The sequence below is a fragment of the Electrona antarctica genome (assembly GCF_951216825.1).
Source record: "Electrona antarctica genome assembly, chromosome: 6".
In the NCBI taxonomy this organism is placed as follows: Eukaryota; Metazoa; Chordata; class Actinopteri; order Myctophiformes; family Myctophidae; genus Electrona; species Electrona antarctica.
The window spans coordinates 11,261,091-11,287,761 of NC_136811.1; the positions used below are offsets into that span (position 1 = coordinate 11,261,091).

At 44.7% G+C, this 26,671-nt stretch overlaps 1 protein-coding gene across 1 annotated transcript in view; it reads right to left on the reverse strand.

Annotated features, from left to right (window-relative positions):
• Positions 1-26,671, reverse strand: part of mboat7 (membrane bound O-acyltransferase domain containing 7) — a 184,530-nt gene that overhangs the window by 33,720 nt on the left and 124,139 nt on the right. The window lies entirely within an intron of this gene.

Sequence of the window (26,671 nt, forward strand, 5' to 3'; positions counted from 1 at the left end):
ACCTGTTGAATGAACTAAAGCTAAAGTCCAAGTAGTCTAAACCTGACAATGGATACAGCACTATAGCAATATTAACTATTATATAATGATGAATTACGTGGGTGGGTGGGGGTTGAAGGGTTCAGCTGAGGAAATTAGAGGAATCGATGTCATTAATTTGATATGTGGTACGTATGTGTCCTAACCATGGTCATCAGGAGAGAGTTTCAAACAATGTGTAACTACTATAGCAATTGATGAAAGACAATTTTCCATATAGTGAAACCCATCACTTATAATTTCAGAAAGAAAGACGCTTTGCTGTTCAACATTCAATAAGTTTTATTTGTCACTGACTTATAACTGATTTTTATTTTATTTTTACAATTGTGTAAAAGGAGGAAAATGAAAATTCAGAAAATAAAATAGAATGGCAATGATATAAAGGTTGCATATGACACTGCTTGATTTTCTCTGGCACTTTGGAGTGATTTCTTTGATCCACCAAAGTCAAAGAGCCCCCTGTCCCCCCTGTCCCTTGAACTGCCTATAGGCTTGAATCAGCAGTACATTCCACCACTTCCTCATGTGACAACTGCAAGTCAAACGGTCCCTGGGAGATCACCGTGTGTGGAGGATTGGAGTACATCACATGACCCTCCATGGGCAGCAGGGCGGACGCTGTGGCATGGCTGTGCTGTTGTACCTGCAGCCCGCTGCTCTCCTGCACAGTGGAGGCGGTGGTGGTGTAGTCTCGCGTAGCCGTACCATTCCACAATCTCCGAATGAGAGGCCTCCTACGTATGACGGAAGCATTTGAAAATTGCGAGAGACTACAGTCTGGTAACGCACGACTGGTTGTGGTGGTTGTGGGCACCATGGACTGGGCACGGGTGGTGGCGGTTCCTGGAAGACTGGTTGTGGTGGTTGTGGGCACCATGGACTGGGCACGGGTGGTGGCGGTTCCTGGTAGACTGGTTGTGGTGGTTGTGGGCACCATGGACTGGGCACGGGTGGTGGCGGTTCCTGGAAGACTGGCCATGATGTTGTTGTTGAAAGATGGTTTCGATTCATCATTAGTGCTGCCCAGGCTCTCGTCCTCAGAAGCTTGGAAGGTGAGGTCCATCTTCTCTTTGCAGCCCGGGGCAGCCGTGGCACTCAAATCCATGGGAGCATCATCGTCATCATCATCATCGTCGTGGGGTGGTGAGCCCTGTGGTGAATTGAGGCAGGATTGAATCACTGCATTGACCGCCTCACTAGTGAACATGGGCTGGAGCTTGTCGGAGGCACATTTGTAGACGCGTCCCGTTTCACTGGCCACCAGCAACAGCACCTGGCTTCCTGTCAGCTTGGCGAGCTCTATAACCTTTTTCATTACACCATTTTTACGCGTGCAGAAGGTTTTGCGTCGCCTTGTCGGGTTGTCAATGAACTCATTGTCCAACTTTACTCGGCCACGTGTCTTCTTGGGTCTTTGCAGTGGGACTACGGCTGCCTCCTCCTCCTGACCTGCCTCACACTTCACCCCTCCTCTCATCCTCCTCTTTCTGCTGTCTCCAGTTGAAACCATGGAGTCATGTTCATCTGCTGTACAGGTGGAATCATCTCCTGAGTTGCTGCATGAAGGCTTTCTGTCTCTAAGTTGGTACGACATCATGGATATGGTGAGGTCTAGTGGCCACACAGTGATGATGTTGCTGCTCCTATCTCTGTATCTCTCCCTTTGAACTGTCCTGAACAAAGACAAAGTGTGAATGAGGTGTTGAACTTAACGTTCACCTTTTATTTGGGTAACTGGCCAATCGCAGCACAAGTTTCCTCCCATCAACAAACGTAAGCCTGACACCGAGGCTATCAACAAACAGGGTTGCCATGGCGACGCCGAAGCTGCTGTGCAGTTCCGCGACATTTATTAGTCGTTGGGAACTCGGCATGTGATTGGCTGAGACAACTCGACTTGTGATTGGCTGGAGCAAAGAATAAAATCTATCGGTTTAAGAGATACTGCTTCAATGCTAAATATGCTAACAACAAGCAAGCTACAACTGTAGAACTTGCTGGTGGCTTCTAGCTGTTTTATTTTTCATGTAAACAAACCGTTTGGATCAGTAAATCATATCAACCAAAATGCTTATGGTGCCTCGTCGTGAACGGTGTCGCTCGCCGATGAGGTTTAGCACAGCTTGTATCTGAATCTGATTCTGATCTGGTTGACAAGCGACACTGCGTGGAGTGGTACAGGAGTTACAGTAGCAGAACATCTGGGAACTAATAATGGTATGATGTGATGATGTTGTTGACTTTATTTTCATGGTTTGACCACAAGCCTTGAACATCATTATTCAGTATTCACACACAGTTCAGTTCTGTTAAGATGAATTGTCATCGTGGCTGTTTGTTAAAATATAAGGCAATGCGTGCATTTATGATAAAACCAGGAGTCTTCAACTGTTTTCAGGCCAAACAAGGACCCCGGCCTTAATTGCGACATAAACAAAGCAGGGACCTCCTCATACATGTATAAAATAGTTGTTGATCTTTGATATATTTGAGACTACTATAGTAGTTTGGAAGTTTTCCACTGAGTTTTGTAAAGAGGCTCCAACATGTGATGGAGCAGGTTTGATGGCTTCATAGATTAGTTTGACAGCAATATTGATTGATTCAAGTATTTATTAACCGTTTGCAGAATTACAGTATAGGCCTACATTTTAAGCACAACTCGATACAAAAACTGTTAACTGAGTGGACGTTAACTGAGTGGACGACACCATAAAGTATTACACTTGTTTACAAGAGGGTCCACAGTTTTCAATTATTCATAACATTTATTTTAGACGTACAAATATACACTTCTATATAGCCAAAAACAGGAAATCATCATAAAGGGGGAAAACACATAGGCCTACATGGGGAAAAGGGGTGGGTGGTGATTCAGATTTTACGGGGGCCAGTTTTGAATTGCAGCTGTCCGTAGGTGCTCTTTGAGAGCGGTTGTGAAGGAGTCAAGGGATTCACATGTCTTAATGACAGTTGGTAGGGCGTTCCACATTTTTGTGGCATAGGGACTAAATTAATTTCGTTCCTATGCCACAAAAATGTGGAACGCCCTACCAACTGTCGTATTGTTTTGTATTGTATTGTTTGTGCCGAATCTGGCTTGCACATTGTTTGTTGAACTCCCTCCTCTGGTGTCGTGGGTGTGGACTTGACATTAAGGAAGTATTTAGGTACATCATGGCTATCTTGGTGGTGTATTGAATCTTGTGGACCAGACCCATTGACAGATGCTGTCGTCAACCCTAAGCCATTCCAGCCTGTCATAGCTAGTGGGCAGGGGCGATATCATCAGTGTTGTGCAAATGTAGTGCACAATACACAATGTATTCCATCCCCTAGCAAAGTGAGACATGGCTGAAAATGATTCCAGTCGATGCCAGTTCACCTCCCTGCCCTGGGGATGTTATCTGTCTACCACTGTCCTCACTGGTCCTGGAGAGTGAGGACTTTGTGTTTCTGGAGAACGGCCATCCCAGCAAGGTCTTAAACCCTAAACCGTCTTCCACTCAACAACAATGTTTTGATGTGATGTGATTCTGTGCTGTGGGGGAAAGGAGTCCCCTGGCCAATGGGCATCACAATCTACTAACCTGCTTTAGCTCCTACTACCCCACCCCCCATCACTCTCTATCTCATTAGCAGGCAACAGTGCAGCACTATCTCTCTCTCTGTTTCTGGCACAACAGCGCCCCTACTAGTACTTAAAAGGTACTTAAAGTCACATAGGTTAACAACACGGACATTGCTGTTCCTTGGAGTGGTTGCACCACTCAAAAAATGCAAAAGCCTGGAATGAAATGTCCCAAAGAGAGGCCACAGGGAAACCATTGGTAACTTAATAGGGCCCACACAAATAGAAAAAAATAGATATTATATCAAAACAATTGGAGAAGTAGTTCAGTTCCTAGCAGTAAATTAACTTCCACTTCGTGGCAGTGAGGAAAGCTCAAATGATGGACAGGATTTCTCTGCAGGACTATTCTTAAAAATGGTTGACTACACACTGGCAAAGGACCCCAAATGTTATGAAATAAACAAACACATCCCACCAAATGCAAAATACACCTCACAACATACAAAATGAAAATATTGACACACTGGCTGGCTAAAATGGTATTAAATAAAATCAAAGATAATTATGACAAAGCAGATTATGCTGGGTTTTGCATTAAAAGTGATGGAACTAGGGACAGATGCAATGTGGAGAATCTATCAGTCATGGTTAGATTTGTCTGTAAAGCCATTCCAGAGGAACACCTGATTGGTCTGCTTGACCTCAGTCAGTTAAATGCTGAATTTATTACCACCCAAATTCTTAAGCATCTTTCTGACTCAGGCTATAGTGCAGCTGACATTATCAGTCAGTGCTATGATGGAGCTTCTGTCATGAGTGGGATCAATGGTGGGGTTCAGGCCTTTTTGCAAAACAAGGTAGGGAAGGATATTCCTTATATCCACTGCTATAACCACCAGCTGCACTTAGCAGTGGTCCATGCAATGCAAGCAGAGCAATGTGCAAAAACCTTTTTTGATCTATCAGGATCACTGCACTCATTCTTTCACCGTCATTATGTGTCACAGAACTATGATGTCCCCTCCCTTTAAACGACTGTTGGAGTCACCATGATGTGACCAAGTGCCCTGTGGAGAATCAGGATGCTATTATGAGTATCCTGCCAGAGGTTACAGAGGACTGCTGTTGATATCTGCACAGAGGCAACAGGGCTATTGATGATGTTAAGGAGGCATAATTTCTTTGAAATAGGAAAATTCCTCCTAAAAGTTCTGGGTTCCTTGAAGTCTGCAAATGCTATGCTGCAGGCTCGTTCTATTGACCTGTGCTGTGCTTCAGAAGTAGTCCGTGCATCTCTGCAGGCTCTGAAGGAGATGAGAGATGAGGAGATGAGGAGAGTGAGACATTAACCAGCACCCCTGCACCAGTAGCCTCGGAAACCCAGACGTTTTTATTTCCAGGGAGGAAAAAGAAGTCTGGGTCCGAGTCCACTTCAATTTGGCATAGAGTAGCGCAAACGTTGATCACTCTCTGCTTATTTCTGATCGTCTGCACCTTTGTTAAATTGACGCACACACGCACACCCGTACAGACACACACTCCTCTCTCTCTCTGTCGCTCTAATTAATTAGTCTCATGTCCAGCAGCTGTGCACAGTTTCGACGGATCCTGCCGGGAGCTGCCTATGCCATAGAAAGCATAGGTGAGTTCCAGGCTACTGCACCAGCTGCTAAAGGAAAGAGAACAATGAGCTCAATGCTCACAGGTAGTGTTGTTATGTCCACTGTAGGCCATGCAGAAGACTCCATGACTCCTAGCCAGGCTCTGAAGAGAGCTCTTCTCAACATTTTGGACAGAGCCATTGTAGAGATGGAGACGAGATTCTCCAAAAGCAATCTCGATCTCATGAAAGCAGTGAATTGCCTTCAACCTCAATCTCCCTCTTATCTGGATGTTGCTATGTTGAGTCCTCTGCTGAAAATGGCAGGAAGTGACAGACTAGACAAACTTTCCAATGAGATTCTTGTTGCAAAAATAATGTTGGAAAAATAATTCAAAAAGACTGATGATGATGATGGTAATGTAGAGTTTGTAGACCTCTCCACCGTTTGCAAACATCTACACAGGTATAAGGATGCCTTTCCTGAGCTGCATCGCATTTATGTGACCTCTTGTAATTGGAATCTCATCAGCATCATGCGAGAGCTCTTTCTCCACTTTGTCTCGTGTCCTTACCCCCTTCCGCCGCACTATGCTACATGTCTCGTGTCCTTACCCCCTTCCGCCGCACTATGCTACATGTCTCGTGTCCTTACCCCCTTCCCCCTTTAGTTATTCTTGCTCACAAGAAGGCCATAACAACAGACCTAGATATGGATGCATTTGTCAGGTCTTTTGCACAGAAAAGCAGACGACTGATGCTGTAATTATTGATATAAGCTACAGTTTGTGTACAGAACTAAATAAATAAAAAATACAAAAAATACATAAAAAGTAAGATAGATTAGATAGAATAGATTAGATAGATTTAAAACACAAAAAAAGATAAATGCAGCCTCAACAGGGCACAAGCCAGTGTCCTATTTGTGCCGGTCCCAAGCCCGGGTTAATGCAGAGGGTAGTCACTGTAAATAGATGGAGATGACTGCATTTTAAGTTATTTTACTTGTTTATAAAGCTTTAAATGGTCTCTCGCTCCCACCTATCTCCAGGACTGCTTGCCCAGGTATCTCTTTTGAAAAAAGATTGAGAAGAAATATTTCTTAAATGCCATTCTTTGTGGCTTTTCAAGCAGGCCAGGACCTAAGGAGGCCAACGCAGGTCGCTCTGTAGAGCCTACAATGTGACGTCATTTGAGGTTCGGGGGGGGCGGGTACCGTCCTAAAGTCGGCTCTTCGGTGCTACTGACATTTTCTGACGACCAGCGGTAAAATAGGAGTATGGATCGGCCCTAAGTCGGGACTTGTTCACCCCGGCTGGGTCACCTGAGTGAGGGGTATGATGTTGCGAGACCCGAAACTCCGATGACCTTGGGATACATCACTGAGGGTACGTCCCAGGTGCATCCGTGCAATGTTTTTTTTTCGTTCTTGACACATTGTAAATAACTAGAAAATCATAAACCCTAACCATCTGTTCACCTTTTCCACTGGCAATGTTTACAACATACTTTTTAGAGTCCAAACAGGAAAGGGTGGCCATCGGTGGAGTGGAACCTGAGATGATTGGCTTTTTGTTGAACTATTCAAAGGTGGTCATGTCCACAGATAATGTGCAGGTGATGTATTATAATCATATTTTGACCTTCATTTTTGCTTAAAAACATTTTGTTCATGTGGTTTTCTAGGCCCTGCTAGCAGCATCACACAGTTCAAGAGGCCTGCTGTCATTACATGGAGAGTCGCTTAGACTGCGTAGTAGGAGGCCTACTCCTGTCAGATGTTGGAGAAACACAGCAGGGACTACATTCATGAACACTTCAGTGTTGTCTACCAGCAGGTCAGATACTGAGGCATCCATTTCATGCATTTCCAAAGTTGTTTGTCTGTTTTTGGCTTTTTCTCCTATACATTTGTGCTGACTCACTGTATGAGGCACGCCAGCCCAGGTGAATAATTATAATATTGAATATATTTTGTTACCAGTACTCAACCTGTCTGACGCAACTGACCCAAACATCTATGTAGAAACATTCAATTAATGAATTAATTTTAGTTCCTTGATACTTTTAATAATATGGCACTTTTATTACTTTTCACCAAAAAATCCACCTATCACCAGTGAGCACTTCAACTTAAGAGATTTCACTTCACAGAATGAATGCAATGATATGAAATGGACATGTGTATATGAATTAGGCCTGGGGGTGCTGGAAGGCTGTGTGTATGCAGTGGGTGGCGTGGACTCAGTGCAGCAACACCTGGTTGCAGCTCATGGGGAACTCAAAGACCGCTTGCGATATCATCACTTCTGTGGTCACTCTGTTATTGGTTTATGCACCTGCAGCTTCAGCTGGGTTTTCATGAGGTTTCATTTTTCATGTAATGTCTATAAAGCATATCACTTCACCCATTTTCAACCTATCTTCATATAATTGGTACTCACTATTTGTTTCCCCCCTACTCGCTCTGTGTCTCATAGGAGGGCTGCTGCTACTCTCAGATGGTGAAGAGATGACCCAGTTGATTAACTCCTCTCCTGCCAGTGCCAGCCTCACCCGTGCCAGCCTCCTCTGCCAGGCCAGCCTCCTCGGCCGGGCCAGACTCTCTTCTTGTACTAGCCTCTCCTCCAGTGCCAGCCTCCTCTGCCGGGCCAGCCTCTCTTCTTGTACCCGCCTCTCCTCCAGTAACGGGAACCTCATCTCCCCATCATCCATGGTCTGTGAACCGACGCTGCCCTGTATGTAAAAAATGGGGCTCTGTGGAGTATGTACTGATGGTGTCTTAGAGGTATAGTTGATGCTGCTCTGGCTGTCTCTGATGTTGTTGCTGTTCCTTTCTCTATCTCTCCCTTTGAACTGTCCTGAACAAAGACAAAGTGTGACTGAGGTGTTGAACTGAACATTCACCTTTTATTTGGGGAACTGGCCAATCACAGCACAAGTTTCCTCCCATCAACAAACGTAAGCCTGAGACCGAGGCTATCAACAAACAGGGTTGCCATGGCGACGCCGAAGCTGCTGTGCAGTTCCGCGACATTTCTTTAAAACTAGAACGGTCGTTGGTAAGTCCGCATGTGATTGGCTGAGATAACTCGACTTATGATTGGCTGAGACGCTGCTCTGCAGCGGAGCGCTCGCGTATGGACAAATCAACGACTCGTTGCTGCTTCAATGCTATGCTAACAACAAGCTAAGACTACAACACTGCCATTTGCTGGTGGCTTTATCTTCTGTTGTGTTTTTTCATGTAAACAAATCGTTTATCAAATCGGATCAATACATCATCAAGGATTATGGTGCGTCGTCGTCGTGGACGGTGTCGCTCGCCGACAAGGTTTGGATCTGATCTGGTCGACAAGCGACACTCCGTCGTACAACGGAGTAACAGTAGCAGAACATCTTGGAACTAATGGTATTTGGTATGATGTGATGACATTACACTGATGTTATATTGTTGACTTCACTTTATTTCATGGTTTGTCCACAAGACTTATTCAGTATTCAGTATTCACGCACACTTCTGTTAAGATTCTGTCATCATGGCTGTACAATTAGGCAATGCGTGGTGCATTCATGGTAAAAACGTTTACATCAGGGGTCTTCAACTGTTTTCAGGCCAAACAAGGACCCCCCTGACCGGCCTTAGTGCGAGATTTGCGACATAAACAAAGCAGGGACCTCCTGATACTAGGCCTACTGCTACTGTAGTTTACTTGCCAGCCCATAGAGCCCCATTGTGAACCCGGACATGTTGAGTACAACACGATTTTATGTTAGACATTTTGAGTAGGCTAATGTTGGGTCCCCAGCATTTAGAAACTGCCGGGTGCTAATTAACTTGCATATGTTGTGACCATACCGTCCATACCAACCTATAGAGGGCAAAAAAATAATAATCTAGAGGGCAAAAAAATAATAATCTAAATGTCACTGCTTTATGTAGCATGTGACGTGTCAAACTAGGGGGTTTTCATGATGCTGGTTCCATTCCAAGCATTAGTTTTGCAACAACAAAAAAAGCCTCAGCAGTGCCTGTTGGGCACTGGCCTACTTGGAACGATGCAAGTTGGAAATGGATGCCCCACCCACTTATTATGTCTGTCTCCCTTTAATGCCCATATATGGAGTTCTTTGTCAGGCATGCCCAAATATGGAGTGTATGCAATGCATATGTCAGAATAGGTCCTGTTATTTATTTGCCTTGCTCATCAAATAAACTATTTAATTTTTCACCAAAGACGGAGTGCCTTGGATTCCCTTCTTTTCTTTTCAAGTCTGCGGCTTACACCTTGACAAGCAGTACAACTTGGAGGAAGGATACCTTTTGTCCTAATGTCAGAACGGGTCAGCTCCATATATGGAGATATAGGGGTGATATAGGGAGTGGGGAGTGTTGTGACGTCAAAACAGGCCTGATTATGGAGTTCTGTGTCAGGCATGCCCAAATATGGAGTGTTGTGATGTTGGAACAGGCCTACTCCGTATATGGACCCTGGGCAGGGGCCCTGTCCAGAGCCCGGGCAGGGGCCCTGTCCAGAGCCCGGGCAGAGGCCTTTTGTGGCAGTTTTGGACAACCATGGGTCGACCGGGCACTGCACTCCCTGTGGGGGTGTAGAACACGTGTGTTGAATTTGAGGTCGGTGGGGCGAACGGTTCTTGAGTTACGTGCATTACAGACTATAAATGGTGCATTTATAGTTTGATTAGATATGTAACTTTTACTTTTCATCAAACAATCCACCCAATCACCAGTGAGCACTTCAGAGGAGAATGGGTTACAGTATGTGAACAGGGTTATAAATTATTATAATGTATCAACTACTAGTCTACTGTATTTTATGTCCATAGGAAGAGTTCCTCTCTCTGTGTAGACGGACTGACAGATCCTTGCCAGTGATGTCAATGTGTCCACGGAGGAGACCGTGTTTGACCATGATGTGGTTAAACAAGTGTCTTACAGTCCTATTCGCAGACAGATCTTTGAAAAGGTCAGTCACTTCTCACTGTTTCACCAGTGAAGTCAAGGCAATATGTCTGGCTAAGTGAAGCTTAAAGGGATGTTATCATGCTGTTAATGTGAGACCATGCTGCTCTTTATACACATGGCCTTGCAACCCAGGCTCCAGGTAGAGTGAGATTGGAGGGCTGGTCGCACAAGAATATAATCATATCTCTGGTGTCGGGAAGAAACCACCTAACTCCAAAATGTTCATTTTTCAGGAAATAAAAAATATAAAATATAGGAAATTACGAAAATCTTATATTTTGAAAACAAAGCAATACTGCCTCATCGATGTTGTGACTTTATATAATGTCAATTACTTGCATGAGAGGTGGAGAGGTGGTGGAGTTAGTTCCGTTTAGCAGACAGTTTGAGGGTCCAATTGAGTTAAGAGGTTTTGTCAGTTTTTTACTACTTTCATTGGTTCAATCATGTTTTCGAAACAACACACAGACGTAAAGGGTGTTCAATTAATAACACTGATTTATGCAAAAAAAAAATAATAATCAAATATGATATGCTATTTATCACTGTTCCATATATTAAAATAAAAACGATTGAATAGCAGGCTAAATAGATAGAGCATACACTACATATTGAGAATTTTGTTTTGTTTTATCTTAATTTGATGGACCGATATTATCTATATAATTGTTAAATGCAGCCCTAGTTGTGTTACTATTACTGCTAAATTGTCTTTTAACTACATGCTTGTCATGTACATGATGATACTTTCTGTGGGTCGGCGTCATGTGTGCACCTTGCATATACAGGAGCATGTCTTTGTGCAGTCAGTCCACACTGTGTCTTTATATACAGGAGCATGTCTTTGTGCAGTCAGTCCACACTGTGTCTTTATATACAGGAGCATGTCTTTGTGCAGTCAGTCCACACTGTCTTTATATACAGGAGTATGTCTTTGTGCAGTCAGTCCTCACTGTGTCTTTATATACAGGAGCATGTCTTTGTGCAGTCCACACTGTGTCTTTATATACAGGAGCATGTCTTTGTGTAGTCCACACTGTGTCTTTATATACAGGAGCATGTCTTTGTGCAGTCAGTCCACACTGTGTCTTTATATACAGGAGCATGTCTTTGTGCAGTCAGTCCACACTGTGTCTTTATATACAGGAGCATGTCTTTGTGCAGTCAGTCCACACTGTCTTTATATACAGGAGCATGTCTTTGTGCAGTCCACACTGTGTCTTTATATACAGGAGCATGTCTTTGTGCAGTCCACACCATAGATATATATAGAAAGCTAGATGGCTCACCCGCGCTCTGGCCAATGGAGAGCGACGTTGCTACGTGGCCATCTTACTTCGGGGGAACCATGTGTCTATGGGGCATGTACTTTTAAATAACCATAACTTGCTCAATTTTCAACCGATTTTCAAACGGTTTGGTTTGTTATAAACGAGACGTCCACATACTTATATGATTTTATACGACGTTCATATAAAAAACTAAATTAAGCAGATAAGCGTCCTGAATCATAGCCACGTTGACAACGTTTGTAATAAACCAACCCGTTTGTAAATCCGACAAGATTTGAGCGAGTTATGAGCTGTTTGAGCTGCCATAGAACATACTGTACTGTAGCCCCGAAGCAAGATGGCCACCAGGTGAACTACGTCAGAGACTTTGCCTTGAGCCATCTAGCCTTTATATTATTTCTATGGTCCACACTGTGTCTTTTGCTAATCCCAGTGATGTCATATAGGAGTGCATGGAAGGGTTTTGGGGGTACAGCACAATGGGAGCCCTCATTGGCTGTACCCCTGGCTGTCATATTACGCACAACTGTTGTTGCACAACACTGTTATGGGTGCTTGTTTTGGGCAGTTGTGAATGTAGTAAACATTTTTTTTTACATATAATATATATGAATAGTGGTATACTGACCCTACGTTTTAACAGCAGGCGACAGCCAGACAAATTTTCCGGAAGTGCATTATTTGTCAAAGTGACCCGGCAACTACTGGCGATGGAGGCGATAGCGGGCGAACAGGCGATGGTGATTGGGCGCAGTAAGGTTCGGGACTCGAACCCCCGACACACTGTCATGCTGCATTACCAGCCATGGTGCCTGGACCGCTAAGCCGCACAGGCCCCTAGTGTCTTTTTTTTGTGGATGAGCAAACATGTGCTGGAAATTCTGCCATCTAGTGGCTTTTTAAACTTCAATTTCACTGTATATTTGTCACATTACAAATGTACAGGTTGTGAAAGTGTGGGTGAAATGTTTGTACACACTACCCACTGCAGTCTGCACTGTAAGTCAGGTCATGATTCTATTTGATTGATCAATGTTTTTCTAATTATTATTATTATGACACCCCATACTTCTATAGAGCGTCGCAGTCGCAGTCCCAATGCATTTTTCCCATAGACATTTCAAAAAGTATTTATTTAAAGACCTTTTTATAAGCGTCGTACAAAGCCAACTCGAGTTGTGACAAATTATGACAACAAACACAATATTTTGGACCAAACAAATAATTACAAAGAATAAAAACAACAAAAAAAGTGTTGTAACCTGCTGTTTTTTCTTCTTCTTTCCAATTCTTTGTTTGGCCCAAAACATTATGTTTATAGTCGCTCTATAGTATTAGTCTAACTTTGGTAATAACTGCCAGGTTAAGGTTGTTGCCTTGGTTACACAAGGAGAGTCTCCATATACCCAGGGGGCAAAGTGGTTTTACAGACTTGGAGCGTTGTAAAAGGTTGTGCACCAGAAATGATATCTAGGACCATCACTGATCACAACCTAGGTGGAAAACCTGGTCAACTAGCTACTGGAAAGCTACAGGGTGGGTTCAAACAAATCCCACCCCAATCTCTGAAAAGGCAAATCCGAATAGGGCAAAAGAGACAAAAAAAAGCCTATAACTTGATAATGCTCACTCTTATCTTCGTCAAATTAGCTGTGGTATGAACCAGGAGCCTACCCTACATCACCAAAGAGTCAGAATGCAATTTGCCATAAGAAAGCTGTGGATGTGTACACAGCTATGGTGAGGTCCCTTGCCTGATTGAGGAGGTCATCTGTTATGGCATCGTCAGGGTTCTCACCAAACTCTTCAAGTGCAGGTATATCCAGCTTCATGCTGCTCTTGAACCATGCCTTCTTTCCAGTGAAATATGGATAACTAGTGATATCTCTACCACTCAGACTGTGGACGAAGGGCATGGCACAACACTGTGAATGTCCCAACGCCACTACCATTTCATGTATAGGCAGGTATGCATTCTGGGATGTTCTTACCCACAGCTCTGGGAGGTCGCTGAGGTATGTTGCACCATAATACAGGCACAAGTTAATGATGTCGGTGTCATTTGCATGTATGACAACTCTGTCAACTCCTTCATTCTTGACACTGTAGAGGGTGTGGAGTATTATCCTAGTGTCTGCCTCCTGCTGTGTGGATTCCAGAGCAGGAACATCCATAACTGAACCTGCTGTGAGCACCACACTCTTTGTCTCTTCTGTGAATCCACCACCCAGATAGAGATGGGTTGGGCCAAGAGCAGGCTCCAGTTGCTCATTCTCACACCATTTCTCACAGAGGAAGTTGAGAAAGTTTGCTTTGTTAGCTGACACTGCAAAAAACTCCTTTGGATCAGGAGCTGTGTACTGCTCACTGACTTCATATACTCTGGCTGATTTTGATGGGCCGTATCTCTTTTCCTGTTCAGCTGACTTAAGACTGGATTCACTGTACCTGTCACAACAAAAGTGTATGATCTCAGAGCCAGCAGGCACATCATTCAGCAGCAGGTGTTTGTATCGCTCAGCAATGGTTCCAAATCTTTCACCTTTGTGAAAAGACCATTGTCGAATCGCACACATAGCATCAACGACTATTGCTGTCTTTTTGTCATTTTGAGGTAGATCAGGGATGCTTGTAACTTTTGTCTCCTCTTTCAGGATCTTCACTAGGCTTGCTTTGGTACCCGTTCTCATACCGCCATCTTCCTGGAAGAGGGATGGGGGAAGGTCACTGCATTCATGGTTGCCTATGAAGTCAACAATGTCGAGTTCTCCACCACTGGCAATGATCTGTGTCATGCGAAGAAGGGCAGTAACTTCATTGCTCTTGCCAGGTGCAGAAGATTTCCCCCTGGACTTCTTTTGCTTCATGTTCTGTGTATGGAAGGTGTTAAGCTTCACAATATGTGTCTTCTTCTGTTCACTGGACAGTGAATCAGACAGTGCCTTCAGACCAATTACTTTCACGCTGGTCAGGTTGTCCTTGACTGTGGAATTTGCACACTGTCCAGTTGATATGTTGATCAGTGATGTTGAGGCTGTTGTGAATGGATTGGTCTCTACTGCTGCCATGACCTTGACTACCATCTCTGCATCCCTGGTGACACGTCTCAAACCAGATTCATGGTGTGGGCTGGAGGAATGGAGGTGCAGCATAGACTTCAGCTCTGCAGAGACAGCTGCAGTGAGTGGTTTTGTGTAGACCCACTTCATCCGAGCAGCAGGATTTAGGGTAATGCCATCCAGACCACTTGCCTCTTTGGCATCTGCATTATAAGTCTGCTCCAGAAGCATGTCAGGAGAGACCCCATTGTGGTTGCCATTTGCTCTTCTCCCAACAAATGCACCTGCCATCAGTGCTTCATGTACCTCTGGAGCCGTTTCTGGCAGTCCCTTCATCTCTGCCAAATACAGAGGCAAAGACTGCTGTCCATATTTGTAGTGCCCTGCTGCAGTGAGGTATGGTAGCATCCGTGCTGATTCACAGAGATGTCCTACCCAGTTACCCTCTCGCTGGTAGTATATAAACCTGTGCAGAATGTCTGTCATCTCCAGGAAGATTGACCAGAAAACTGCTGTTGGCTGGTCATTCAGTGATTCCTGGAAAAGCAACATCTGCCCTCGTAGGACTGATAACTGTGGACTTGAACTCTGGATGATCTCTAACTTCTGAGTGGGAGTGGTGTCTTTGTCAAACAACGTCTTCAAGACATTTTCCACCTGTGACTGCCAGTGTGTTTCTCTGTCTGCTGCCCAGGCTTCAAATGCTTGCCAGTACAGTCGCCACATGGCCTCACTGAGGATTCTGAGGGCATGCATGGTTTGGTAGTAGTCAGCCTTCTCACCAAACATCTTCTTGGCAGTCCCTTCCTGACACAGACCAGCTGCGACAAGAAGATCTTCTGCACCTGCATCCCTTATGATCTTGCAAACAGCCTTCATATAGTTATGAGCTTGGTGAAAGCCTCCCAGTAGCAACACTACATTGCAGAACTCGTCTCTGTGCTTGTCTCTGATAGCAACAGCGAGTTCATATGTAGCCTGATCTCCAGTAATAATGGTATACTTGTCTCCCAGTACATGCGATGTCCTGACCAGCCGTTTCATCTCTTCTTTGAGGACAGTGGGATCGGTTGGAGATGCTGGGATTAGAGGAAGATATCCAATGATGCTGGCCGGTCTGTATGGGTGGCCAGTGTATGAGCTGAGGCTGCTTAGATTATTAAGGACTGCTACAATACACCAACTGGTTATTGCTAACAGCATCCTGGGCAATGCAGTAACATCTTATTTGACATAAATTTATGTTTTTCTTGCAAATGAGAGAAAGTAAATGAGTCCTAACCACAAAAAAACAATTTCCGCCTAAACTAAAACATGTTTAAAGGAGAATATTTCAGTATTTCTTAGGGCAAATTGCATTCTGACTCTTTGGTGATGTAGTGTAGACTCCTGGTTCATACCTCAGCTAATATGGTGAAGATAAGACTGAGCATTATCAAGTTATTTTTTTTTTTGTCTCTTTTGCCCTATTCGGATTTGCCTTTTCAGAGATTGGGGTGGGATTTGTTTGAACCCACCCTGTAGCTTTCCAGTAGCTAGTTGACCAGGTTGTCCACCTAGGTTGTGATCAGTGATGGTCCTAGATATCATTTCTGGTGAACAACCTTTTACAACGCTCCAAGTCTGATTTTCCAAAAAATGGGACTTTGCCCCCTGGGTAATATGAAGTCATCTAGTTCTGAATTTCTGATGCTTTTTTCTTTTCTTTTTTCTCCACATAGGCCTGGTGATGCTGGAAGGCTACGTGTATGCAGTGGGTTCTCCACATAGGCCTGGTGATGCTGGAAGGCTACGTGTATGCAGTGGGTGGCGTGGACTCCACATACTGTAGGCCTGGTGATGCTGGAAGGCTACGTGTATGCAGTGGGTTCTCCACATAGGCCTGGTGATGCTGGAAGGCTACGTGTATGCAGTGGGTGGCATGGACTCCACATAGGCCTGGTGATGCTGGAAGGCTACGTGTATGCAGTGGGTGGCATGGACTCCACATAGGCCTGGTGATGCTGGAAGGCTACGTGTATGCAGTGGGTTCTCCACATAGGCCTGGTGATGCTGGAAGGCTACGTGTATGCAGTGGGTTCTCCACATAGGCCTGGTGATGCTGGAAGGCTACGTGTATGGACTCCACATAGGCCTGGTGATGCTGGAAGGCTATGTGTATGCAGTGGGTGGCGTGGACTCCACATAGGCCTGGTGATGCTGGAAGGCTACGTGTATGCAGTGGGTGGCATGGACTCCACATAGGCCTGGTGATGCTGGAAGGCTATGTGTATGCAGTGGGTTCTCCACATAGGCCTGGTGATGCTGGAAGGCTACGTGTATGCAGTGGGTTCTCCACATAGGCCTGGTGATGCTGGAAGGCTACGTGTATGCAGTGGGTTCTCCACATAGGCCTGGTGATGCTGGAAGGCTACGTGTATGCAGTGGGTGGCATGGACTCCACATAGGCCTGGTGATGCTGGAAGGCTATGTGTATGCAGTGGGTTCTCCACATAGGCCTGGTGATGCTGGAAGGCTACATGTATGTTCTCCACATAGGCCTGGTGATGCTGGAAGGCTACGTGTATGCAGTGGGTGGCATGGACTACATTTTTTACAACCCCTGCACTAACAACTGGCAGCTCATGGAGGGCACAGAGAGCTTGCGATATCATCACTTCTGTGGTCACTCTAGAATGGACTGATCTATGTTAGTTTGGCCAGATAAATAGAGCACACTTACAGTCACTATCTTGTTAATTCCCTCTTATCCATAGGTGATGTGTGTCCACCGGTATTTACATGCACGCACTGGGTTGAGTGTTACAACGCAGACACAGACGCGTGTATCCTGTGTGCCCAAAACAACAGGGTAAGAGGCTGTTGCTCCCCGAAGGCCAGGGAAGTGGTGTTTTCTTTTTTGTCCACACCAGGCGTTTCTCTCACGGCTATGTTTTGGTCTCTATTTAGCTTCATTCAGACCATTGAGCGTTACTGTGAAGAAGTGGGAAATTATGGGAGAGATGCCCACCAGTCACTGCTCAATCAGATGTGCGTCTCTCAGGATGAGGGTGGATGAACCCGCAGCCAACAAATCTGCTACAGCTGCTAGAACTGAGGCGAAGAAAGCTGGCAGAAAGCTCTTCTAGCGTGCCAAACCTCTCTGTGCACCATCATCATCCTTCAGTTTGTGGTGAACCTGACTTTGGGTGACATCAGAAATGACAAGTGTCAATCACAGACTGATGGCCCTCACCTGATGTGATGTGAGAGACATGCGCCACGCTGATCATTCACGGCTGGACATGATTAGTTTGAGGAAAGAGAGACTGTTTTGCTCAGTACGAGACAGGATCTCTGGAGAGCGGAGCTCAGTGAACGTTATAGGCGAAGCCAGCTGAGCTACCTGTCATGCACTCACTGCTGGGTGCCGTTCGCATGCTGTTTAGGGCTGCTGGCGGTGAAGATAGATAGCTGGGCTAGGCTCCTGTTTTAGGCAGGGAAAGAAATTGGTATAGCGGGGACATTTAGGAAGGCTCTGTCTGCTCCGGCGGACGGTGACCCACACACCAATTACAAACTGAAACCTCCGCCCCAGCGCCAAAGCTCCGACTGTGGTCACAAGACTCGCAACTGTGAGGAATGTTAAGTAGCGCTTTAAAGACATTCAGTCATTCAGATGTGTGTGCACTGCTTTGCATTTATTTTTTGTATTATTGTAGACTTTTAGGTTATCATGAATTACTGCTTTAAATCTGTTGTGTGAACTTGTATTCGATATGCGTAGGTTGATGCTTTTAAAGCCCATCGGCGAATGTCTTTCATTCAATGAATTCACTGATTGGTAGTATTGCGTTCTGACGGGATTGTAGTGGGTGGGAGGGAAGCATTCGGTATGTTTTATAGTTGTCTTTGCATATGGATGAATTAAATAAATAAAGAAGTTAATTAATCAATGTGACTTGGGAACTTCTGCCTCCATTATTAATGCCCACAGTTGAAATTTTCTGTAGGGCGGGCTCTTTACATTTCTCATACTTTACATACTGAGACAAGGTTTATTAGAGTATTTTACCCTCCCCAGTGTGGAGGGAGAGGGACACGGTCAAACACTCCCTGCTTTAGTAACAAGGACCAGTATGATGCTTCTAAGCTGGGAGACCAGTTTGTGCCATGGTTTGGTAGGTCACTGTTTTTTTGTTTTTAGAAGGTCTTGAGTGGTCATTTCCCGGTTGCAAAGGAAGCAGGTTGAACTCGAGTGCCTCGTGTCTTTCAGTTTTCTAGAATCTAGACATTAACGTCTAATGAAGATGTATTCAGTAATGCATTAATAATAATAATAATAGCTCAAGTTTATATAGCGCTTTTCTGAATACCCAAAGCGCAATTAATGGTCTCCTTTTCAAAGGTTTAAAGAGTTAAGGGGAGACCTTGCAATTTAAATGTTTGCTAACCTTAAAGCATAAAGATCGCTGTTGAACCACTAGAAATATTCCCAGTTGGAATATGCAGGCACGTTTTTACTAGCTCTAATGCTGTAGTTTTTGCTGCAAGCCGAGCACCTTTGGTTCATGAGAAACATATCGCTGCTGTCAAGTGGAAACATTGTGTGTCCTAAAGCCTTTCTTTTCAGGAATGGGAAAGAACCTGAGTTCCAATGCATCCATGTAGTTATTATTTACAAGCTCTTGGTTAAATATTTATGAAACCAACACAGACTTAACCACTTTCCCTTTAAAATAAATAAATGAAACACAGCAGGTCTCCAGTATTTACTGAGGGTATTGCTAGTGGCATCCAAAAAAAGCCTTAACAAAAAAGTGGCTTACAAATAGATCTTTATTGTCATTGCAATGTATGTACGAAATTAAAAGTGCCAACCAATCAGTGCATCATATCACAAAACAACATAAAGCTAAAAGACACATGACTTCCTGTTATTGCACAACCCCTGTAGTATATTCTATTATAATCTATCATTACATCATGGATTCATATATAATAATTTATACCAAGTTGGGACGTCATAGATGATTAACATCACAAATATAATTTGTTTGGGACAACTGAGCTGTTGGAAAAGGTCCCTGTTTGATAGGCTATAAAGCCATTTAATTTTTAATTTCATACATGTCAATGTATAATTTCATTTGTAGTTAGGTAAAATGGTTTAATTTATTGTAGGTATTATTTATTTTATTAACCTTTTGTTAGTTTGTGAGACCACAATGGAAACAAGCAATTATAGTAACCATGTCCCCCACCAGTGACGTCGTCCCAACAGTACAGGACAGTGATTGGTTGGCGAGTGTACTTTTAATTTGGGGGGAACTATAGAAACATTTTGGTATGGGCCAATTAAAGAACAGATTCTTTTACTTGCTCTGCTTGTAATATTGTATGCAATATACCCCCAAATTCAATATATTACACAAGATATGTCTCTCCCCAGGCTGTGACTCCATGTTCTCCATACATCAAGAGTCACGTGTGTTGTGACTTGTGAGAAACACACACACACACACACACACACAATACACATGCATTTTGGAGTTGTTCCTTCATCAAGCCTTAAAGCGTCACAATCTTAAACTAAAACACTGACTGGGGGTGAACAGACCTGGGGGGCGATGGGGATCGAGCCGAGGAATCAATATCATTAATTTAAGCCCATGTGATATACGTGTCCTAACCTATCATCAAGCAATGTGTAACTATAGCAATTGATGAAAGACAATTTTCCTCAGTGAAACCACTCACTTATAATTACAGAGAGAAATACACTTTGCTGTTCAAGATTCAAGAAGTTTTATTTGTCACTGAATATACAAACATACAATTATGACTTATAACAATAACTTATTTACAGTATATACAGGAGCACAATGTTGGGATTGTCCCACAGAATGTGTTACATAACGAAGAAAATGACATAGAATGACACAAATAAAATCACACTTGTGTGAAGTGAGCGGCGCTCTTATAATCATACATCATCGTACATCACATTCCGTGCTCAAACAGACAGACAGACACACAAAGCTGTGCATAGTAGTCGCTCACAAAAGATTGTCGCATATGAACGCCTTTTCTCTGTCCCTTGCACACTGACGCTGCATGTCGAACTGCCTATAGGCTATCAGCAGCGCATATGCTCAGTGCAAATTCCATCATTTCCTCATGTGACCACTGAAAGTCAGAGATGTTGTACATCACTGTGTCTGAGGCACTGGGGTACATCACATGACCCTCCATGGGCAGCAGGGAGGACGCTGGGGCATGGCTGTGCTGTTGTACCTCCAGCCCGCTGCTCTCCTGCACAGTGGAGGTGGTTGTGGGCACCATGGACTGGTCACTGCTGCTGCTGGTGGTCGCTGGTAGAATGTTGAAACAAGATGGTGTCGATTCATCATTAGTGCTGGCCAGGCTCTCCGACTCTGAAGCTTGGAAGGTGAGGTCCATCTTCTCTTTGAAGCCCGGGGCAGCCGTGGCACTCACATCCGTGGGAGCATCATCATTGTGGGGAGGTGGGGAGGACGTGGGGGCATGGCTGTGCTGTTGTACCTGTAGCCCGCTGCTCTCCTGCACAGTGGAGGTGGTTGTGGGCAACATGGACTGAGCACGGGTGGTGGCGGTTCCTGGTAGACTGGCCATGATGTTGTTGAAAGATGGTTTCGATTCATCATTAGTGCTGCCCAGGCTCTCGTCCTCAGAAGCTTGGAAGGTGAGGTCCATCTTCTCTTTGTTGCCCGGGGCAGCCGTGGCTCTGTCTAACTTTACACGGCTACGTGTCTTCTTGGGTCTTTGCAGTGGGACTACGGCTGCCTCCTCCTTCTGAGCTGCCTCACGCTTAACCCCTCCTCTCCTCCTCCTCTTTCTGCTGCCTCCAGTATCCGTGGGAGCATCATCATCGTGGGGTGGTGAGCCCTGTGGTGAATTGAGGCAGGATTGAATCAGGGCATTGCCCGCCTCACTAGTGAACATGGGCTGGAGCTTGTCGGAGGCAAATTTGTAGATGTGTCCCGTTTCACTGGCCACCAGAAACAGAACCTGGGTTCCTGTCAGCTTGGTGAGCTCTTCAATCTTTTTTATTACACCATTTTTACGAACGCTGAAGATTTTGCGTCGCCTTAATGTGTTCTCAATGAACTCATTGTCTAACTTTACACGGCCACGTGTCTTCTTGGGTCTTTGCAGTTGGACTACGGCTGCCTCCTCCTCCTGACCTGCCTCACGCTTCACCCCTCCTCTCCTCTTCTTTCTGCTGTCTCCAGTTGAAACCATGGAGTCATATTCATCTGCTGTACAGGTGGAATCATCTCCTGAGTCGCTGCATGAAGGCTTTCTGTCTCTACGTTTGTAAGACATCATGGATATGGTGAGGTCTAGTGGCCACACAGTGATGATGTTGCTGCTCCTTTCTCTGTATCTCTCCCTTTGAACTGTGCTGAACAAAGACAAAGTGTGAATGAGGTGTTGAGCTTCACGTTCACCTTTTATTTGGGGAACTGGCCAATCACAGCACAAGTTTCCTCCCATCAACAAGCGTAAGCCTGACACCGAGGCTATCAACAAACAGGGTTGTCTCGGCGACGCGGAAGCGCTGTGCAGTTCCGCGACATTTTTTTAAACTAGATGATCGTTGGCAACTCGGCATGTGATTGGCTGAGATAACTCGACTTATGATTGGCTGAGACGCCGGTGCGGAGCGCTCATGGACAAATCAACGTCCCTCTTTTAAGAGATGCTGCTTCAATGCTTTGCTAACAACAAGCTACAACACTACCATCTGCTGGCTGGTGGCTTTATCTTCCGTTTTATTTTTCATGTAAACAAACCATTTGTTTGGCTGGCTCTGCTCCAGCGTCTCAGCCATTGAGCCAATCATAAGTCGAGTTATCTCAGCCAATCACATGCCGAGTTCCCAACGACAGTTCTAGTTTAAAAAAATGTCGCGGAACAGCGACGCCGCTTCCGCGTCGCCGTGGCAACCATGTTTGTTGATGGGAGAAAACCTGCTGTGATTGACCAGTTCCCCCAAATAAAAGGTGAACGTTAAGCTCAACACCTCATTCACACTTTGTCTTTGTCCAGCACAGTTCAAAGGGAGAGATACAGAGAAAGGAGCAGCAACAACATCACTGTGTGGCCACTAGACCTCACCATATCAACCAGAGAGTAACATTCTGTTACACTTTAAAGCTTTATTCAAAGCTCATCTGAAATATCGGCGGAGAGATGCTCAACATTGGTCCTCTTCCTCCCACCGCAGTGGTGAAGGAGGAGACAGCATGTGGTGTCCTTGATGCTGCTTATTCCACCTCTATGGAGGAGATGCAGGTGCAGGACGGTGCTGCTGCCTTGCTGCAGTATTATGACCTGCAACCCTGTAGGGACATCCCAACTCTGCAGGCTGGCCCTTATTATGAGCTGCTGTTTTCCCCCGATGACTCCAGCCTCCCTCATCAGGGGAAAGTGATGCCCAGCGTAGCCGCATACGGCCCCGATGCCTCCAGCCTCCACCATCGGGGGACAGTGATGCCCAGCGCAGCCGCATACGGCCCCGATGACTCCAGCCTCCCCCATCGGGGGACAGTGATGTCCACCAATAGCCGTAGTGACAATGTGGATGAAGAAATGGCTGCATTGTTTGACCTTTTTAGCCCCGGCTCAAGCCTCTCTCAGGGGACAACGGTGATGGACACCACCACCACCACCACCACTACTGAGCACCGTCCTCAGACGACCACCGCACAAAGCCATGGCTCCTCCTCAAGCGTTTCTCATGGGACCACGATGGGCCTGGCATGGGCCAACACCACACGATGGGCCGACACCACCACAACCAGCGACGGTGTTCCACCACAGGGGACGTGGACGGCGGTCCCCACGCTCAGCCCCCGCAGCAGCAGCAGCCCCGGTCTTCCTCAGAAGGCTGCCGTGCTGAAGAAGAGGGGCCGGTTCCAGCGTTCCGTCATCATGGACGCCGAGCAGACGAAGGTGCTCTATCTGCAGCGGAACAAGGAAGCGGCCAGAATGTCCCGAGAGAAGAAGAAAACCTACGTGCAGTCTCTGGAGAGCAGCGTCAAGGCGCTGGAGGGGGACAATAAGCAGCTGCTTCAGAGGCTGCAGTACTTGGAGCTTGTCTGCCGTGCACATGGCGTTTCTCCTCCATGATGATGCTTTATAGACTCTATACTTCAGAGATTCATACTGTAAATATATATTGTAAATAGTGTACATTTATATATTGTTTTATAATTGTTGTTTATATTGTTTATTTATATTGTTGTTTATTATTACATATTGTTTTTTTATCTGGACAATACAAAAATGTAATCTCCATTTTTACAAGTTGTTCCTACAACTTTTTCAACCACAGCAGCATCTCAACCCTAACATCACTATTCTAGGTCATAATATAGGCAAACATTCAGAGAAAATAACACACATTGTGAGCTTGTAGATTGACTATTTCCAGCTAAGAGATTTGGTGTAGAGGGAATAGAGGAGGGGACCAAGTATATACTGTACCCCTTGGGGACCCTCGGTCAACAAAATAGGCTATAAAAGGGATCAAATCATCAAAGAATGTCTCATCATATGCATGGGGTTAAAAGGTTAAATTGTGAATTTCTTACATGGTTCAGTTTTGAATTGCACTAAAAACTAAACACAAAACTACTCTATGTATACAGATGGTATACATACCGTTTGCTGTTAGTAATTAATAACATGTTACCAGCATGTGACGTCAGTACATCTTAAGATACAATAGGCTAGTTTGCATTGAGTAAATGTTCTATGGCCCATTAAAAAAAAGTGTGTTTGTACTGCACAAAATGACTTTACCTATAATAAGTAGGTTAAATATTGCAATTCATAAAACACCAAAAACTTTGCATTATACAATATGTTCTTTCAATATGATTCATCACCCTATAGCTTATGGTTCAGAACCATGGCTGCTTGATACCAATACCTTAAAACGGTATACTGTTAGTTACTAAGGGTTGACAGTATAAAAGGTATGAATTTAACTGACAGTATCGATTTTGACCATGATACTGTCATACCGTGCTGATCGGTAGTCCTTACAACAAGTTACAAGACAAGAAGTCAGCAGTGGACATGTATAAAAATATTGATTTAATTGACTAAAGTTAAATTATTGTTGACTACCTTATTCACTGACAAATTCACAAAAACAAAATAAAAACTAAGCTACGATGACTAAAACCAAAACTACATATATTGGACAATTTCGTCAACAGATACAAAAAAAGTGCCCTTCTGGGCACAGGTCTCCACCAGGAGGATAGGAGTGTGTGTGTGATGTTTGTCAAAATGTTTAGGAGCAATATATAAACATGTGTGTGTGTGTGTGTGTGTGTGTGTGTGTGTGTGTGTGTGTGTGTGTGTGTGTGTGTGTGTGTGTGTGTGTGTGTGTGTGTGTGTGTGTGTGTGTGTGTGTGTGTGTGTGTGTGTGTGTGTGTGTGTGACGCGGCTTGGCCTGTTGTAGCGCCACCATGAGGCTGATTTGAAAACTGTCAAGTGGCATTTCTTCCAAAGCCTAGTGGGAATATGCATGCACAGTTTCACCACAATCGGACGCTGCGTTGAGTAGTTGTGGCGATTTGTACAAAGCGGGTAGAAAGCGGGCTACTCCTGAAAAGTTTAGAAGCCAATCGTAGCCAATGAGGGTGGATTATGAGAAATCAAACAAACCCGTCTTGATCACATGACTATGAAGAGCATGTGTACCGATTTGCGTGAAATTTGGATAAAATCTGAAGGAGTAATATTAGAAAATGTGTTTTACATATGTCGGCCTCCTGGTGGCGCTATAAAGAGCAGATGTGAAAAATTCCAGGCAAAGGTTTTTCCTTGGCCTCTAGGGAGTTGGCATACAAAGTTATCCACAGATCCGTGCAGTTAGAGGTAAAAACACTTTTCGGCCAGTTATAGCGCCACCATGAGGCTGAGTTGAAAATGTTCATGTGGCATTTCCTCCTCGGCCTAGTGGGAATGTGCGTGCACAATTTCACGGAAATCACACAATGTGTTCATGATTTGCAGCAACTGAGCACTCCTGCGAACTTTGGAAGCCAATCTTAGCCAATCAGGATGGAGTCTGAGAAATCTGAAAGACCCGTTTCGTTGAATGGCTCTAGAGAGACTGTGTACCAATTTGCGTGATTTTGGGACAAAATCTGTAGGTGTACTGTCCAAAAACTTGTTTTGCACAAAGCGGCCTCCTGGTGGCGCTATAACAGGCCGTTCTGGAAATTTTGGGGCAGAGGTTCATCGTTGGCATCCAGGGAGTGTGTGTGCAAAATTTGGCATCGACCGGGTTAACGGTGCCGGAGATTAGCTGTTCACAGACGGAAGGACGGACGGACGGACGGACACACACACACACACACGGACGGACGGACGGACGGAGTGCAAAACATACTCTCTCCCCATGCCTTCGGCCTGGTGGAGACAATTATACAAAGTAGGGTGACATTGATGACATCACGATGAGGCCAAAATCAGTTGAGCTGTTCCTGAGAGCAATTTCCATTAAAACTCCCATATGATATGAAAGCCTGATTGTTCAGAATTGGTTATTTGTGGGGATAGAAAACACATATGGGAGCCCCAAAAACACAAAAGAAATTGAAAAAGTTGAATTTTATGTTATAGGTCCTTTAACTTAAACGCCCAATGCATTCTCAATGGCAATAGCACAAACTTTGGCATGCTACTAGTCCTATACATACTTACACCTAGAAGCCCCATTCAAACCAATTTAGGTTCATCTTACGCTGGACATGTTTGCCTGAAAAGGAATCTTTGAAAGGTTTCATAGTTTTAGAAATATAGTGCTTTCAAATTTGAGAAATTCAGAATGGGGGTCAATGGCAGATTTTGGCAAGTAAAGATTTGAGTGGGGTTTGAACCCACAATGGCCAGATCATGCTAGCCTGGTTAATAAACCAGACCGAATCAGCCGTTGGCAAAAAAAAGTTGCCTACCGCGACAGTGTTGTGTGATATTAGTCTGGCTTATTAGCCAGGCTAAGATCATGCAGCCAGTGTGCTAAGTCACTGATCTACTTGCTACCTGCCACAATGCAGTCTGCTGTTTCCT